General features: G+C 37.1%; 1 pseudogene; it reads right to left on the bottom strand.

The window, feature by feature from the left end:
* Positions 1 to 9900: 9900 nt before the first annotated feature.
* On the bottom strand, positions 9901 to 11393 carry LOC101959329 (large ribosomal subunit protein eL19 pseudogene; annotated as a pseudogene).
* Positions 11394 to 19937: the final 8544 nt, after the last annotated feature.

The following is a 19937-nucleotide window of genomic DNA, read 5'->3' on the forward strand; positions in this document are numbered from 1 at the left end:
CTTCTCGGTGAGTCTGCTATTTAATACACTTCTTCAGGATGCGAATGAAGGGCTGAGCACTTGCTTGGCATGCATGAAGTCCTGGGTTCGATTCTCAGCACCACAAGCAAAACAAAACAACAGCACTTCTTCTAGACCTGGTGGACAGAACACCCCCTGGCCTTCTGTTCACATGGATCACATAAAATAGTCAGTACACTCCTCCTTCCTGGTGTCGTGGTGACCGAGTAGTCTGCTTTTTGAACATTATCCACTTCAACAGGGAGATTCTAATGCCCTCTTCTAGGTAGTGGGGAGGGAGGTTAGACAGAGATTAGATGGGGGATTCATTAGAATATTGTGTAACACTGTGGGGTAACTATGGCCTACAACAATTTATTATGCTTCTAGAAATAACTACAGAAGTACTTGAAAATTCCCCAGACATATAAATTGTTATATTTGAGGAGATGAAAATGCTAGTTACGGCCGGTGCCCTCGGGAGTGGTGCAGTCAACACGGCCGGGGGACCTGGGAGCCGCCTGCAACCCATGAGGGCGACGGTTCCATTCCAACTGAAGCAGCAGCAGCAACATGGCAGCCCCACGCGGAGCAACGGCGGCGGCGGCGGCAACAACAACGGCGGCTGCTGCGGTGGCGCCTCAGGCTCCTCAGGCGGCGGCGGCGGCAGCAGCGGCGGGGGCCCGCGCACCGCCTCCCGCAGCACGAGCCCCACGCGGCCCCCAAGACCGCAGCCCCCGCCGCCGTCTCCGCTGCTGGGTACCGTCCCCTAGCTCGTCGCCCACCCACCTGTGGACAGGCGAGGTGGCCTCTGTTTCTTGTTTCCCTTTCTAGATGTGTACTTTTCTCAGCTGTTTTCAGCTTTGGGACCAAAGGGATTGTTGACATTTTCCCAGCAGTCTTAATCTCATGACTATGTTCTTCTCCCAAATAAGAATTGATAATAAGTAAATGCATTGAGCAAGTATATATAAAAAGAGATACAAAGCAAAAAAAAAAAAAAAAAGAAAATGCTAGTTATCCTAATTTGATCAATACATATCATGTACATGTATTGACTTATAATATTGTATCCATAAATAAGTATAAGTATTATATGACAATTAAAATAAAATAAAATCTAACTTACAGATGGTCTAAACACCTTTCATAAAAGGTGGAGACTCTCATATTGGATGAAAGGAAAAAGAAGGAATTAATCACATTTTAATTATTAAAAAAAGATACACTAAAGTATAGGAAACAGATAAATCAAAAGGACAGGGAAAGAAATACCATGTTAAGAGTGATTATATTTGTTAACATGCTAATATTTATAATTGTATTAATCATAGTTCATTATTACATTAGTATCAAACAAGAACTATTTCAAAGTAAGTGATACTATCAGGGAGGTTTGGTAAAGAGGGTCATTTTGTAAGGATAAATTTTTTCAATTCATCAAAAACACGTAACGATTCTAAATACTCACACAGCTCATAAAGAGCATCAAATCCTCAAAGCAGAACTAGATACGACTGCAGGAAGAAATGAATAAATTCACACTTGCAGTTGAAGATTTCAATTCCCTATCTCAACTATTGATAGTATACAGAAAATCAGTAAGAACATAAATGAATTTAGTAATGACAGCACACTTACTGTAAGAAATGTTAGAAGAATCCCTTTTGGCAGATCAAAAATGATACGAGATGGAAATGTGAACACACAAAGAAGAATGGAGGATACTGAAAGGGTTAGCTAGGTGGCTACAATTTTGACAGCAAATCCTATAAAGGCAAGAGAAGAGAAAGATATCAACCAACTCCCTCTTACACACAGATACAAGCATTCTTAATAAAATTTTAGCAAATCAAATCCAACCATCATGATAAAGACCCCAGAAATATAATATGGCTTGAACACTCAAAGTTAGCCTTATTAATAGACTGAAAACAGAAAATCACATGATTATTTTAATCAATGCAGAAAAAGCACTTGATAAATATCTATGCCTGTAAACATTCTAAACAGATTAGGAATTAGTAGGGACTTGCTTAGCCAGATAAAGTGAGTCTATGAAAATCCGACAGTTGGCAAAATACTTAATTGTGAGAAACTGAATACGTTTTACCTAAGGTCAGGAACAAGACAGAGACGTCTGCTCTGACCAGTTCTATTCAACATTATATAAAAGGTTTTAGACAGTGCAATCAAGAAAGAAAAATAAAAGGTTAAGACTGGAAAAAAGTGATACTGTCTTTATTAGCAGACAGCATGCCATCTAGATATACAATTTTATGAAACCTACAAAACAGATATTAGAACTAAGTAAGGAGTTTAGTGAGGTTGCAGAGTATACGATTAACATGCAAAAGGCAATTGTATATCTATGTACAACCAACAATCAGCAATTGAATTTTTAATCTCCTCTCAGTTGTTCTCTATTAGTTTTATCCAAATTTCATTATAGTTGACTGCTATTCAAATATATCTTGGCTTATGATTTGCACTTTTGACGATCACCTGCTTTTTGTTACAAATGGTGGAGGGGTTTGGGGGCCCTTTTGTTTTCAGTAGGCTTTGGAATGCAGGTAGAACAGTAAAGTGCTTAATTTTACAAATTTTAATTGAAAGCAAAGCTCTGATACATAATTCATCTCAAATTAAACACAAGAGGTAAAAAAAATCCCATTGAAAACTTTATGCTACCTTTTTTGTTACTATTGCCTGTAAAACTGAGGGACTAGTACTTAGGAGGAATAATTGGCCTTTACAGGATGCACTACCCAACTCCAAATCAATATAGCAATGGCCAAAGTCACAGCCTTAAGGGCTAAGGCAGAGACACCTACCTGGTTTCTTTTGGCTCTTGATGCCATACAGCCAAGTAGCAGCAAAGACAAGGATGAGGAGCAATCCCCCAGTGACTCCTGTGGTCATAAGAACAATTCTTCTCCTGGAATTCCCTGAGAGCCAAGATATATACTTGAGTTTCAAGGGCAAAAGTTTTGGATCTAGACAAAAAAACATGCAAGTGGAGCTAAGATCTATCAGGGCAGGTAATTTTCCAGTTTCTGATTTCTCCATTCAAATTATCTTTAGCATAATTTGTGACTTTCAAAACAATGACATGTTAAAGGTGGTCACCTGCATCTAAGGTTAAAATTTATTCCCTTTCCCCTTCCCACATGAAATCAGCATCAATCTCAAGCTGCTCCACACCTTGGTGGGCATGTTCAGAAACTTGGCCATTGATAGAAATTGTACCGTCCACTGGAGGAATGTTTTACTGCCTACTGCTATGGCCTCTAGTTCAGGTGCCACTAACTCACCTGTGATGCTGAGTGCCACCACCTCACTGCGCTGGGCCCCCAGGCCATTGTCGGCCTCGCAAGAGTAGTTTCCAAAATGTTCTGCAGTCAGGGAGAGGTTGAAGGATGCTCCTCCCCCAGAGGGAGCCAAGATGTTCCCCAAGGTAAAACTGGTACAGGATCGGGGGAGAGCCCCCCAGGGCCTCGCAGTGAAGCCCCACCATGTCCCCCACCACAGCCTGGGCCCTGGGAGTCCTGAATGTGAGGACAGGGCTGGACACTGGAACTGAGAGAGGAAAATAGTTCATTGGCAGTTTTGTATAAGCATGTGTACAAGAAACTGTAATAAAAGAGTATTCTGCATAGTTCATAGTAGGAACACAAACCTGGGTTCAGAAAGATATAGGTTTGAATCCCGATTCTGCCCTTTGTTAACTCTTTAATCTTGATTTTTACTTTACTTATTTATTTATTTAGGTACTGAGGATCTAGTCCGTGAGCATTTTACCACTGAGCTACATTCCTAGCCCCTTTTATTTTCTATTTTGAGACAGGATCTTGAGAAGTTGCTTAGGGCCTTGCTAAGTTGCAAAGAATAGCCTCCAACTTGCAATCCTCCTGCCTCAGCCTCTGGAGTAGCAGGTATTATTATAGGCATGCCTGGCTGTAATCTTGATTTTTAAAAACTTTAACCTCTCTGTTTATTCATTTCTAAAAAGGAGGTAATAATAAATTATATCTCAAACTATTATAATAAGAATTACTGGCCTATACCTATCTGTAACTTAACCTATATTTGACTGGAACTCTCTGTAACTATATAAAACCTATAGGCATACACATATGAACATGCATTGTCTATATCTTATTGCTAACAACCTTAAATCTTATGTCTTCCAGTTATGTGATTATATTATTGTACTATTACCACTTCTGTCTTACTGTTATTTCTTCTATCTTATAATGAGGGCAGACTAAGGTAAATTAACATCACTAATTGTATAACACTTATCTTATAATCCTAAGGATACTTCTCATTCTAATCTATAATTTTTAATTCTACTCTATAATCTATAACTTATTACTTGTATTGATTAATTTAGACCATAACAAAAGCATATAGTCCAATTCCCATATTTTAATGATAAAATGAAGACCCAAAGTCATGAGGTATTTTCCTCAATGTTATAAGTAATTCCTTATGGGCATGTATAGCAGTTCTGAGTTTATTGGGCATTTTGCAATATAAAATTACTTTTTTATGTTATTGTGTATGCAGTCATTTTCCTGATTTCTTCCACAGCTGGTTGGAGTCTACAGGAAAGCTGTTGATTTCTGGGTGTTTGTTTTGTAACTTGCTACTTTGCTCAACTAGAAGTCTTCTGGTGGGGTTCATTTTGTTTCAGGGGGGGGGGAGTCTTCTAGATATAGCATCATGTCATCAGCAAGCAGAAATAATTTGACTTCTTTGCCTATTGGTATCCCTTTGATTTCCTTTGCCCAGTCTTGTCTTGTTCCTGATTTTAGAGGTAATGTTTTTAGTTTCCTTTTATTCAGTATGCTGTTGGATTGGGTTGTCATGAATGACCTTTAGGATGTGAAGTTGGTAAATTTCTTTAATTTCTAGCTTCTCCAGTGTTTACATGAATAGGTGTTGGATTTTATCCAAGGCCTTTTCTGTTCCTATTAGGATGGTCATGTGATTCTTGTCTTAATTCTGTTTAAGTAGTGCAATACATTTCTTGCTTTGCTTATGTTGAGCCAATCTTGCATCCCTGGAAAGAAACCAACTTGATCGTGGCGTATTATCTTTTTGATGTGTTTTTGAATGTGGTTAGCTAATATTTTAAGAGTTTTTGCATCTATTCATGGGTGTTATTGTTCTGTAGTTATCTTTCTTTGATGCTTCTTTGTCTGCCTTTGATATCAGCATTATACGGGCTTCACAGACTACATTTGGGAGTTTCCCTTACATTTCAGTTTCATGAAATAATTTGAGAAATACTGGTGTTGTTTCATTTAAAGGTCAGGTAATACTCAGATAATAACCCATCTGGTTCTGGTTTTATCTTTTATGGGTGATTTTTAATTGCTATTTCAATTTCATTACTTGAAATTGGTCTGTTCATATTTTCTAAATCTTCCTGATTCAATTTGATCAGGTCATGGATGTATAGAATTTTTTAATGTCTTGCAGATTTTCCATTTCATTGAGTATGTTTTTTAAAATAAGTTTTGATAATTCTTGGCACTTCAGAAGGGTATGCAGTTATATTGCCTTTTCACCTCTGATATTTTTGAATAGTTCTTCTCACACTTTCAGTTAGTTTGTCTAAAAGTTTGTCGATATTATTTATCTTTTCAAAGCATGCACTCTTCATTGCACTGATGTTGTGTATTGTGTTCTTAGTCTCAATTTCATTGATTTAGGTTCTGATATTAATTATTTCCTATCTTCTCCTAGTTTTGGAGTTAGCATGTTCTTCTTTTTCTAAGGCATTGAGGTAGAGAATGAGCTTAATAAGTTAGGATTCTCCTTATTCTTTTAATACACACAGTCAGTCATACTTTTAGAATTGCTTGTATACCATCCCAGAGACTTTGATATGTTCTATTCCTGCTCTCATTCATTTATAAACATGTCCCCATTTCTTATTTCATCCATTCTTTATTGCAGAGAGTATTGTTCAATCTCCATGTGTTTCCGTGTTTTTTATTATTTTTCTTGCTGTTGATTTTTAGATTTATTCTATTATGATCTATTGAATACATGAGGTAGTATTCATATTTTTGTACTTGATAATATTGATATTTTTGCATTGTGGCCTAGATTGTGATATAATTTGGAGGCAGTTCAATGTCCTTCTGATAAAAAGGTAAACTCAGTTGGTTTGGAGTGAAATATTCTGTAGATCTATTTGATTTAAAGTGTTAATTAGTGTGGAGATATCTTTATTGATTTGCTGTTTTGATGACCTATATATTGATGATAGGGTGTGTAGAAATCACCTAGTATTATGTGTTGGGGTCTATGTAGGATTAAATGTATTAGAATTTTTTTATGTAATAGAGTGCATCAAAATTTGGGGCATAAATGATTACTATTGTTATACTTCTTATTAGAATTTTCCCTTTACCAAAATGTAGTGGCCTCTTTTTTTCATCCTGATTACCTGTTGCTTGAAAAAGTTTGCCTGTCTGATATGAGAATAGCTACTTTTGCTTCTTTTTCAGGAAGAAAGAAATATGCATGGAATAACTTCATCTTAGTTGAGATGAAGTTATTGGCATTATAGGTGGAATCACAAGATTACTCAGAGGTAGAGTTCAGTTCATGAGAGTTATGATTAAAATGAATATGGAGAACAATGGGAAGAAACAGTCGAGAGCATGTCCAAAGTTTCCAACTACAAGGGGGTTGACTGGAAAGACATTTTCTAATGCAGCAACACTGGAAGAGGTTTAGAGGAATAGAGAAAAGAGTTTGCTTTTGGACATGGTCACAGTATTGGGACTAGCCTGGAGTGCATTTGGAGGACATTATGGTCATGGATCTGGAATTCCATGAACCAGAATCACAGACCTTCTCTCCCAGGAAGCCTGGAACATTATAAGGATAAGATACATCTGGGACATAATCCACTTCAAAGTACTAAAGAGACTTCAGGGAATGAGGATGCCACATAAAACATCTTGGATGCTTTGGATATATTACACATAGTTACATTGAAAATGTTTTCTGTTTATTGGACATTTAAATTTAATTGTGTATCTTCTATTTTATTTGCTAATCTGACAATCCAGAGAATATACATATGTTCCTGACTCCCTAATAGAATCTAATTTTCTGGCCTCTATACATCTCTGCCCTGGCGGAGATGTCTAGTTGAGGGCTCAGGGTTGGAACATGAGCTTGTCTAGAGCAGCTAGTTGCTTTGCTGATGCTACAGTGTGTCCTGCAATAGGACCAGGTGAAGGGGATATTGCCTATAAATCTTTTTGTTCTATTCTGAGGAGCCCCTCATAAGGCTTCCCCTCTTTTGACAAAGAGAAAGTTTTTTCTCCAAGTGAGAGATGTTTTCTCTCTCCACACTTGCCCCACTCTGGACAGGTCTCTTATCTGGATGATGCCTGCATCAGCAGTCCAAGCCACAAGGCGGTGATGTGTGACACCAAACTCTGAATGGGAAGGATATCTGCACCTGCCTGCAGGGATACAAAGGGGCAGGCTGCACAGATATGAGGATGAGTGTGCCATGGGTGAGTACACAACCTTTCCCTGCTTCCAGTGAGTGTCAGATCAGTAAGCGTTTCACTGGGAGCTCATGTTACTCCAGGAGTGTGTTACACCCAACTCTCACCTCTCCCATTAAGTATCCTCTTTGCAATTAACTCTTTACCATCACTTTGTATTTCATTTGGAGAATTAAATATATGGAAGGTCTGTACTTGATTCTTCATATAAAGCCTTCCTCAGCAGCATTTTAGCTAGCTACAGCATACTGAAAGGCACTAGAGCATTGATAGCCTATGCTCTTTTTTTTCTTTGTAATTTATGCAAAAAAAAATAGAGTAGAAGTCTACATGTAGCAAAATAAAATGTCACCCCATCTCTCACCTTGTTCAAAAATCAACTCAAAGTGGATCACAGACTTAGGCACTAGGACAGAGACCCTGTGCCTAACAGAAGAAAAATAAGGCCCAAATCTCTACCATGTCATCTTTGGAATTGATGTCCTTAACAAGACTCCTATAGTGCACAAGTAAAATCAAGATCAATAATTGGGATAGATTCAAATTAAGAAACTTCTTCACAGCAAAGACACAATCAATGACATGAAAACAGAATCCACAGAATGGGGAAAAAATCTTCATCACACACACCTCTGATAGAGCATTAATCTCCAGGATATATTAAAAACTCAAAAAAAAAACACCAAAAAACCCCAATAACTCAATCAATAGATGGGCCAAGAAACTGAACAGACACTTCAAAGAATAAATGCAATCAATCAACAAATATATGAAAAAAAATGTTCAATATCTTTAGCTGAAGTCAGAATTAAATACAGACATTCAGTGTAGATAGGCAAGAATCCCATCTAGAGAAGGGAGTCCAGTTTAGGTCCAGGAAGTTGGAGACCACCTCTGGGGAACTGAAATCTTAATGTCTTCAGAGTCCTTCCTCCGCCTTTATCAAGATAACCTGCCAAAGCTCCAACCTATTGCTAAGGTAACCTGTCCCAGGGATTGTCCCTCCCTTCAGGGAGTTGTAAAAATTGTTAATTGATGCACCCTGGGACCACTTCCTGCCCACATCACTCCATCTTAGCCCCTCCAACCCATCTGCTTCTCACCTTTTGACCATCCCACCTGGGCAATCTCCTGGGCCTAGTCGCACATGCAGGAAGGAAAGAGATAAGGAGAAGAGAGCAGGAAAGCAAAGGAAGACAGAATGCTCTCACTCTTTGGGACACCAGGATACTAGCTATGGCCCCCTTCTCTTTCACAGGAGAAGTTTGCATTACCCCTTTATAAATAAGCCCTGTTTTATATTCTTGCCTCCACACCCTTTTTAAAGTTATATTTAAACATGTGAGGAAGCAGATCTCATCACTGATAACTGGTGTATCATAGCCATGAGAGAACTGCAAATCAAAACTACACTGAGATTCCACCTCACTCCAGTCAGAATGGCAATCATCAAGAATACAAGCAACAATAAATGTTGGCAAAAGAATTCAGTAAATGTTTAGATTTTGCTCAGCTTCAAATTCTTGAACTGCTTTCTGAGTGCAGAAAATATTGTGGCCCAAACAGGCCATGATGTTCTCTAAGCCTCCTGAGCTCATTATGCACATCACTACATTTTGTGCTTTGGAACTTATAAAGACAATGTGATGATTTAAAGGTCCATTGATTTTTCATTCCCATAATGAAAAATCAGCCTTTTTAGTTCATCTTCAAAAATTCCACTTGTCAAACTGATAGAATTAGCCAGAAGCAACTTCATTTTCTAGTCTGGAGCTAAGTGCCTAAGTGTACAAATAGTATTTCTAATTACAATGGTTAAAATAAAAATTTTACCACATAAACTATATGGGTGAAAAAAAGCTTGACTTAAAAAAAAAACAGTTGTCCTATGTTAAGCATAGTTTTTATTTTCCAAATGACAATTGACAGCTTTATTTTCTAATATTTTCTGTATCAGCCAAAGTTCTTTCTGAATAATATTGTTTTGTTACATTTCAGTTTTTAGTTTTTTAAATATGTCCATAGTCTTTCAGCACAGTGGCTTCAACAAGAAAATTATACATTTCCAATAAAATTCAATGCTGACCATTTGAACATTGTATGTAATGGTAAAAGAAGTTCAGAACAGTGTTGAAGATTAAAAAATAAAATATGTAAAACAGAGCAAAAATATTTAAAGAGTGATGAACTATTTCTGGTTTTAAAACAAGTAACATGGCTTCTTCAAGCCTCACAATTCAAAGAGCAGACTGACTGTATTTCTTTTATTGTAAAAATGACAATTTATAAAACTGTGAATTTCTAAAATTGTGGTACAATATAGTTTTTAGCAGATAAAGCTTTTTTTTTTATTTCAAGGAGTATCTATGTAATCATCAAGGCCACTATGTACAGACACAAGAGGAGAGCCTAATTTCTTGGTCTCTTCCTCCTTGGACAGAGTCTTGATGTCCTCCTCTTTAGCCTGGAATGCTCCTCACAGAGCTTGTATTCCTCTTTGGTCTCAGCCTGGTCAGCCAGAAGCTTCTTCTTGGCATTATCTGCCTTCAGTTTTAGAATATGTTCCATGACAATCCACTTGTTTTTGCAGACATTGCCCTTTACCTTCAGGTAGAAGCTGTGATACATGTGGTGGTTAATCTTAGATTCATGGTATCTCTGAGCATCCTACACAGAATTCACATCCTATTCACCCAGGTGACCTTCTCCTGCATTGGAGCATTAACTATACTCTTCTGCTTACCTATGCCCACATGCCTGTGTCTCTGGGGAGCCAAAGAATTTTTCTGGCATGGAGCCTCAGAATGAATAGTCACTGGTTTTGTGGATGATCAGCTATCTTTGATCAGCTTCCAAATCTGCTGATGAGAGTTGGCATTGAAGACTTCATTGGTTTCATTGGGATCCAACCAAAGCTTCTTTTGCCACAGCAAGGGAAACTGGAGGCACCTCTACTGAAGCCCGAGCATCCTCCTAGCTGCTCCTGTAGCTGTGAAAGAAAAGAGCCCAATATAGTTTGAAATTTTTCATAATATATCTAAGATTTAAACGTAAAATACTTGTAACATGTTTATATAGATGTTTATATATATATATAATGTACACATATATTCAAACAATTGTCTTCATTTGTTAACGGTGTACAAATGGATACATAGTACAGAGATCATATTTACTTAAGCTTGTTAGCTTATTTCTGAAGAGTTCTGTGAATCTTGTTAGTTTTTCATTTTTCACATTGGAGCAAAACATCCTGAATCCAATGCATGACTCTCTCTCTCTTCATATATATATGTATGTATATATATATACATATATATATATATATATATGTATCTATGTATGCATATATATATTTAAATAAATGTGATACAAATCACATAGGCCAAATCTTCCTGCCATTTGTTTTTGTTTGTTTGTTTATACTAAAAAATGTTTTGAGGATTGTTTCGGTTTGAGTCAGGGTCTCTTCATATTGCCCAGGCTAGTCTTGAACTTGTGGGCTCAAACAATCTTCCATTTTCAGGCTCCAAGAAGCTGAGACTACTGGTCCCACCATGCCTGACTTTTTTTAATATTTGGGCCTTGCTAAGTTGCCCAGGCTGCCCTTGAACTCATTCTCCATCCACAGCCTCCTGAATAGCTGGGACTACAGATGTGCATCACCTAAAAAATTATTATTTTAGGGAGAAATATTGGACAAGATAATTCAAGTCTTTGAGATCAGATGTCAAAATCAATAGTGAGTATAGGAGACCCCTGAAAGATCTGCTTAAAACGTGGATTTCTAAACTCCATGCTTCCAAACCAAGATAACCCTCCTGTGCATACCCAGCTGTCAGTCATCAATTCCTGCTATACAAATTGTATTTGATGATTCAACATCAGAAGTAGATAATAGGCAAATATGACTATCTCAACTCAATACCTTCTAACAGAAAAAAAAATCTCTAAATATTGTAATACTGTATTTTATTTCTGAATTTCAACACTTGTGATAATAAGCCTATCACAACTTCATTTTCACAGTTGCCAATTATTTAGAAAAGTCCCTCTTTTTGGCAGATGAGCCAGCCATGAGGAGACAGTACCTCCCAGTCTAGTTCCCTCACTCCACAAGTGAGACTTCAACATCAGGGAATGTTCATGGCTTACCTGAGGTGCTTCTTCTCTTCACTACTTCAGCCTCATTAGGACTCTGAGCTCATGATTGCCTAGCAGCCTCGGGTTCTCTCTAAAAGAAAGATGTTAATTCTTCATTTAATGGCAAATTTGTTTTCTGTTGTAAGTTTGTGTGCATGTTGGGATGAAGCTATGTCTGGGGACAGTCAGTTGGAACCCAAGTCTGCACATTCTATTGTGCACTAGTAGATTAGACTTGGTTTTCAATTTCTCTGCCTCAAACCAACATTAGGAATTGAAGAAAATGCTAAAGTTGGTTTAACACTAGTCATATATTAAACACAACTTGTACAGAATCAAAAGTATTAGCAAATTTCAAATGCAATTTGATGGTAATTTCTATCATCATCTAGTATTAAATGAATCTTTGAGGAAGATATTTACTCCCAACTAAAAGCATAGGACATACAAATTTCTTGAGGCACCATAGAAAAAATATTATTTAGAGAAAGATGAAAGAATAGTTTAAAGTTAAAAAATTTCAAAGCCAATCTCTTATGCACATTGCATAATGAATTAACTAGAATAAATCAACAGGGAGAACTTCAGCTATGAACACTGAACACTGAACAAGGTATTCATAGACAATTATCAGAAAAAATACATCTTTGAAGCAATGCAGTGAGACCCCTGAATAGAGGTGACAAACTAGTCCTGTATGGTGATATCTATTTATCCAGAATAGAATTGAAGTTCCACTTTAAACTGACCTAAAAGAATTTTTTTTTTTTTTTGGTGGGGGACAGGGTCTTCCTATGTTGCCCAGTTTGGTTTAAATCACATTCCTCTAGCTCAGTCTCCCAAGTATCTGGGATCACAGGTGACTACTACAAGGACAAAAAATTTTTATAATGATATCAATTTAAATGTTAATCCAAACAGGGACATCTTTTTAAAACTATAAAACAGTCCTTCATAGAGTAAGTTATTAAATTTTCATTGTTGGCTTAAAAAGAGTCCACCAATTAAGAAAACATTCAAGTGCAACAAATTCTAATACTTTCCCATTATTTCCATAAATGTCTAACATTTTTCTAGATTAATCATTAGATTAATCAATAGAAGAAATCATGTTAATATAAGTAACAAGAAATAAATTGTCCTGTTATAAAATTACACAAGAATGGCTATATATTGATAGCTAGAGTCTAAATAAAAACAGATTAATCTGTTGACTGTTTTTTCAAATAATCACTAACCTAACACAGGCATGTTCCTAAAAAAAGATTCTACAGAGTAAAAGGATCTGGCAAACACAAATCCCTCCTGTTTATCAAAATCATCACCTATAGCATATTTTGCATCAGTCATATCTTCTCAGTGACATATTATTAACAACTACAACATCCTGATTGTGCAAAGGTCGCACAATCATTTGTTCCTTAAATATGGACTTGTATGAATGACCATACCAGGATAATTGTCTTAATTTCAGTAAAATTGACCTCTCCATGAAAACATAGGGATATTAAAATAAGATGAGAAGACCCTCATGGTGCTTAATTTCAGTCCACTTAAACAAATCTTAACCTAATTATAAGGAATAAAGCTTAATGTATAGAAAACATTCAGTTGGAGTGACATTTGAGCAGAATACAAACTCTAATGATTAAAACTTAGATAATACCAGCTGAAGTAGCACAATCATTAATTTACCCAAACATTTGATTGAAAAAATAAGTTTCTCTAGAGTCAATAGTGCAATACAATTCTGAAGTCCATATTGGCAATAGGGTTTACGACCTGGATGTTGGATGGCATAACCATCATTAAGGATCCATTTGTTCAATGAGTAAAGTCCTACATAATCTGAGGTTAGATCAGAACAATCCATGTTGGTTTATATAAATCCAATATTTCTCCTAGTACAACAGAACAAGAGACATAAGGCCTGCTTGTAAGAGCACCCTGAATTTAATGGCTGGTATAATCTACAATCTAATACATAACTATATGCCCTGCCTCTAAAAAAAGCTTGTTAAAATGACTGATCCCCTTAATGGGCTAACATTTTATAATCCAATGTTCAACTTCTCTTCCTAACAACAGGTTCACAGTTCATCTACTTATTATCCCTATTTTTCTTATCATAGTGTTATTAGCACTACTTGAATAAAATGCTTTGGATTATATGTAACTTCCTAAAGGTTCCAACTATGTTAAAAGGTATAATATTATCATTGTTTATTCTAGGAACTCTCATAATTTTTTTTATATATTTATTCATTTTTGGTACTGGGAATGAGACCCAATGGTGCTCTACCACAGAGTTACATCCCCAAGACCTTATAATTTTTTTTTTTTTGAGACAGTCTTACTTAAATTGCTTAGGATTTGCTAAATTGCTGAGTCTGGCCTTAAATTTTTGCTTCTCCATCCTCAGCTTCCTGAGTTGGTAGGATTATAGACATGAGCCACTATACCCAGGGGGACTCTCATAATTTTAATTATCCCTTATCTTTTGCCACCTTTATTCCAATCATTTCATCAACACTTGCATTCTGTGAAGCTGCTGTGGGCCTAGCACTACTGAACAGTGTGTAACACATACAGCATAGACCACATGTAAAACTTAAAGCTTCCTCCAATGCTGAAAATTATCATACCCATAATTACATTTTCATCAATAAGATGATACTCTAAAAATTCTATAAACTGAATCACTATATAGGCTACCAATTAGTTTCATCAACTTATTTCTCTTAAACCAATTTGGCAAAAATAGCCTAAATTTTTCATTTTTTTCTCCAACTCACTATGAGCACCACTTTTAAAATTAATAACCAACTCTTTCTCCAAGCAATTACAGTAAGTACCATATTTCCAAAACATCACATATAGAAAAACTACATATTAATTTTTCTACAAATATGCTTAGTCATGGCATTTACTGTCAGAAAACTAGTTCTAGTCTATATTCTTTTTGAGGTGACTCTAATTCCAACTCTAATTATTATCACCCAATGAGGAAACCAAGCTAAATAATTAAGTGCAAGACTTTATTTCCTGTTCTATATGATGATTGTCTCTTTGCCTGTACTGATAGCATTATTCTATGTTCAACACTCTACAGGTTCATTTAATTTTTTTAATAACCTACTGCCGAATTACCAAGCTCCTTATGTAAAGGCCTTCTTTGATTGGCAAATTTCATAACATCCACAGTAAAGATATCCCTTTACAGACCCTGCTTCTGGTAACCAAAAGCACCCATGGAAGCTGCAGTTTCTGGATCTACAGACTTGCCGCTGTGTTCCCAAGACTGGGAGGCTACAGTAGAATAAGCACAGGGTCAGGGCGGCCACAGGCTGACGTGGGGGTCCAGGAGGGGAGGCGGCTGCGGATGGGGCGGGGTCTCCCGCGAGGATGGAACCTTGAGATGGGTGCCCACGAGCGGTAGACGTCACCAGAGGGCACTATGGGAACCGGAACACTGGTCCTTGGTGATCAGTGAGCAGTTGGAGCAGGACGAGGACGCTGCAGCAGCTGCGGACCAGAGCCATACTCAGGATACTCATTGGTTAACTTGACTCTTCCTTCTTGGTTTTCGGGTCTTCACAATCATCTTTCACATTGGGATCTTTGTGTAAGTATCCTGACATTTCCTGATTTCATTCTGATGAGTACCTAGGTAGAGAAACTAACAAGTGCTGTTCCCCTTTTACTTTTTCTTTTCCCACTTCTCCTCATCTAGGCCTTGGGTGATGACTACTTTGGGGAGGGGAGGGGGGGCTAAAGGTGCAGGGACACCCTCCTTGTCTTTTTTTCTGAGGGCCCCCTCGGTTGGATCTCTATCCTACCTCTTCTCTGTCCTTCCCTTATTACTGTCCCTTCTGTTTCCATTCACCATTTTTCACCCATGACCTTAGCACACAGAGTTAGGGTGTAAATTGGAATTGATAAGCTGGGAGATCCCAGCTGCTACAAGGAGAGTATGTCCCTGTGACTATGTGGCCAGGATGCCCCAAGACACTGTCGGTGACAAAAATCTGGTGTTCCGAAGGTCGCCCCCCCTTCTGTGGAAACCAGGTGGACCAGGACTGTCCTTTTCTTTGAGTCAGGCTGGTTTATTTCACTTTTTCACTGCTGTCCCTACCTTAGAGACCAAGGAGAGGGTTCCACACTGAGTCATTTGGATCTTTGACATCCACTGAGTTCTTTGGATCTTTTGGGGGAAGGGAGGAGTGTTAGGTGTTTGGTGAATATTCCAAGACCATTTCTAAACAGCAGGCAGCTTTTTGTTCTACATCAGTTTTGTTCTTTTTCTTTTTGGGTTCACTTCACCTCCTTATTGAGTTTGGGTGTAGGGATCTCCCTCTTCATGAAAAAGAATTCAAAATTAGATGTGAAGGTGAGTGTTTAGGATGAGTAAATAAATCACAGCACATTATACATGTATACATGTGTGTCTTTGAAATTTAGATCCCCCCCCAGTGTGTTCTTTAAGCAGTTTGCCAGAAATGCCTACTTAGAAATGCTACCTTATTGTAAGAACTGTGCAAGGGAGGAGCAGTGACACTTAAGCCTCATTAGGTTGACAATGCCTATAGCTCTGGTCTCATGATTTTGATAAAACCTTTCAGACTGAATTGGAAGAAAGCCCAATGGGCCCAGGTAGAAAAGTTTCACCCACCAAGTTGGCAGGATATTCAAGTTTGGCTGAGTTGAAAAATCACTGTTCAGTGAATGTAGAGTAACACCAGCCCACTCCACCCTCCCGTAAACAGAACAACCTCTCAATTATCATCGCCTTCACCTCCCACCTGTAAAAGCCCTTGACCTAGGAATGTGGGCATTTTCAACTGCTCTTGGTCCCAGGGGGTTAGTACTACCAGTGAACAAAGATGATTCTTAGAAGGGATTCTGGAAGGATTTTGATTCCTTTCTATCATAATTGATTCAGCATTCACTCTGAAAATTTAGCAGGTTCTCACTTTATGCTAGACAGAGTCCCTGTAGAGCCTTTCCATTTAATGAGTGGCAGAATACAATAACCAAAAACTAGAGACAAAGGAATGATTATTTTCAATGGAGGGAATGAAGTGATATTTTTGTGTGAGCTTGAAAGTAAAGGGTAACTTTCATAAGCACAGAAGTGGGGAGGTTTTCTGCACAGAATTTCTGGTTATCTCTAATGTCTACCAGGATCTCACTGCTTTGACAGTGTAGCCATGTGCTCAGAGCCACTGAGGAATCTAAAAGAGAGCTCTGTAGGTGGCTAGAATGTGCAGGTGTCTCAAATCAAGTCAGAACCACTTGATTTGAGACAAGAAGTCACAGACAATAGCTCTGCTTTGAAGCTTTGAAGAGTATTTGTTTTGCTGTTTCTTTTTAATTTCCCATTCACTTTCATCATGGTGATGAGCACACACATAAAGATAATTCATGTGTGTAAAGAATCCAGGGGATTGATAAAGGTTGGGAGCACATTTTGGTCTTTTCTGTGGAAAGTGGTATGTGTTTTATTGTCTTTATTATTACGTGATAAGGAAATGACCCATATAAACTTTAGAATCAACTTATTAATTTCTGCATAAAAAAGTGCACGGTTCTTCCAAAATACTATATACTTGGCAATAAAAGGAAATAAAATCATGGCATTTGCAGATAAATGGATGATGTTGGAGAAGATAATGCTCAGTGAAGCTAGGCAAGCCCAAAGAAACAAATGCCAAATGTTCTCTCTGATATAAGGAGGCTGATTCATAGTGGGGTAGGGAGGGGGAACAAGGGAGGCCTCTGGAGCAGAGGGGTGGGAGGGGAAGGGAGAGAACATGGGGTTAGAAATGATGGTGGAATGAGAAGGTCATCATTATGCCAAATACATGTATGAAGACACGAATTGGTATGAATATACATTGTATATGACCAGAGATGTGAACTATTGTGCTCTATATGTGTAATATGAATTGTAATGCTTTCCACTGTCATAAGTAAATTTAAAAAAATGTATGTTTTATAAGAGATCAATAAATGAGATGTTTTTTTATCTTAGAAATGCAAAATAATAGCTTTTTGTAATATATAAATAATTTCAAAGTCTAAAAATTATTCCGAGTACAATATCATGTGGTATATGTTTTTGTCATTTTACCTTCTTACATAGGAACATTTCTGCTGTGAGGACCCTGCTCCCTTGGAACATTTCAGCAATAATTAATGGCAAAAGCAGCTACCACCCATAAGTTCAGAAGATGGAAATTTCCTGGAAGATGTAGATACTGTGAACGCATTGTCATATTTCGAGGTTTTAAATGCGAAGAGGTAAGATCTTTTTGGAATCACAATTTTTTTCTTTTGCTATATACTTTTTTGTTATGATTTTACTTATTTGGAGATGTGTGTGTCCACACACAAACACACATATGAATATGTTGTCTGTACGCCTGGGAACTAAATTCAGGGTCTTGCACATGCCATATTTTTAGAGAGACAGAAAGAAGAAAGAGAGAGAGAGAATTTTTAATATTTATTTTTCAGTTTTCTGTGGACACAACATCTTTTTTTTAATTTTATGTAGTGCTGAGGATCGAACCCAGCGCCCTGCGCACACCAGGCAAGCGCATTACCGCTTGAGCCACATCCCCAGCCCATCCACCCTTGCTTAAAATTGTGTTTTGAAATGGGTTCTTGCTAGATTGGTCTGGCCTTCAACTTGTGAAATTCCTGTTTCAACTCTCAAGTAGCTGGAATCATGGGCATATGCCATCACACCTGGCTTGCCAATACATTTTTAATAAAGTCACACAGTTTATTTCTGTAGTTTTCTACTTTGTTTTGCTGTTAAATGCAATTCACAAACCACAAGTAGTACTTTTTAACTTATTTTTGTCGTTATTAGTCTGCCTATAATTTCCTAGTTGTGAATAATTTTAAGGTGAGTCAATAAGTTTTCAAATATCATTTTCTTGTAGTGTCTTCTTGTGTGCCATAAAAAATGCATGGCAAACTTAACCATCGTTTGCGGACATCAGAAACTGCAGGGGAAAATGCACTTATTTGGAGAAGAATTGTCCTGTGTTGCCCAAAAGGAGCCAGATGGCATTCCTTTCATCATCAAAATGTGTACTTTAGAAATTGAAAAGACTGCCTTGTGTTTACAAGTATGTTGTTTACTCCTAAAACTCTAAAAACATAAATGCCTTTGTGATTTGTTTTAATGAAAAAGAGACTTTCAGAAAATCAGCACTCTCGATTTGTAATAACTAAATTTATTCACATTTATTTGGAAAAGGTTAATTGATTTAACTTCAACTTATAATTTTTAAATACTAATAAAAATTGAAGTAGATACATCAACTCTGTCTACATGTCTGCATTTAGCCCTTTGTACTAAAGTAAAATATTGTATTCTGTTTTTCTTTTCTCTTCAAGGGAATTTACCGAGTCAGTGGCAGCAAGGCAAAAATCGCAATTCTGTGTCAAGCTCTGGAAACCGGAAGGCATTTAGTAGATCTGTCCCAATTTTCATCACATGACATCTGTGAAGTGTTAAAATATTACATTCAAAAGGTTAAAGTTTTATTCTAAACCTACCATCAAATGCAAAGAGCAAAAATATTTTATATTTCACATTTTTCATTGGTATAGACTATGGCATCACCCCCCTCATTATTCTAAGATTTTATAATGATGTACTTTGATGTGGATATATTTCCATCCAGTATTCTGGCCACTCCATGAGCTCCGTCAGTTGTGAGCGCTTTAGTTCTTGGAACTTTTCTTGATTTTTATTGCCATTCTCCCACCCACCATCTGTCTTCGTAATTTGCACTTGAAGCTCCTGTTTGGAGATGTGTGTGTGTGCACACACACAAACACGTATATAAATATTTATAAATTTGTTATTTGTACACATGGGGATTAAAAATTCAGGGTCTTGCAATTGCTTGGCAAGCATACATGTTCTCCAATTCCCTTACCGTTTCTTTATTGTTCTTTTTTTCTTCAAAAACTTTCTAAGACAGTTCCTTGTCTTTTTCTTCCTCAATAAGTAAATTATTCCATTTCTGAGATCATGTTTTAATATTCAAGAAGTCTGATTTTCTATTCTTTTGATAACATTTTTTAAATGATTATATGATGCTCTTTTATTGTGGATATTCATAGATTTTTCTCATTAAGGGTTCTTTTCTCTATTTGGCCTCTAACCTCTGTAGAAATACAATGTGACCCTCATATATAACATTAAATTTTCTATAGCAACAT

The sequence above is a fragment of the Ictidomys tridecemlineatus genome, chromosome 11 (assembly GCF_052094955.1).
Source record: "Ictidomys tridecemlineatus isolate mIctTri1 chromosome 11, mIctTri1.hap1, whole genome shotgun sequence".
NCBI classification, from domain to species: domain Eukaryota; kingdom Metazoa; phylum Chordata; class Mammalia; order Rodentia; family Sciuridae; genus Ictidomys; species Ictidomys tridecemlineatus.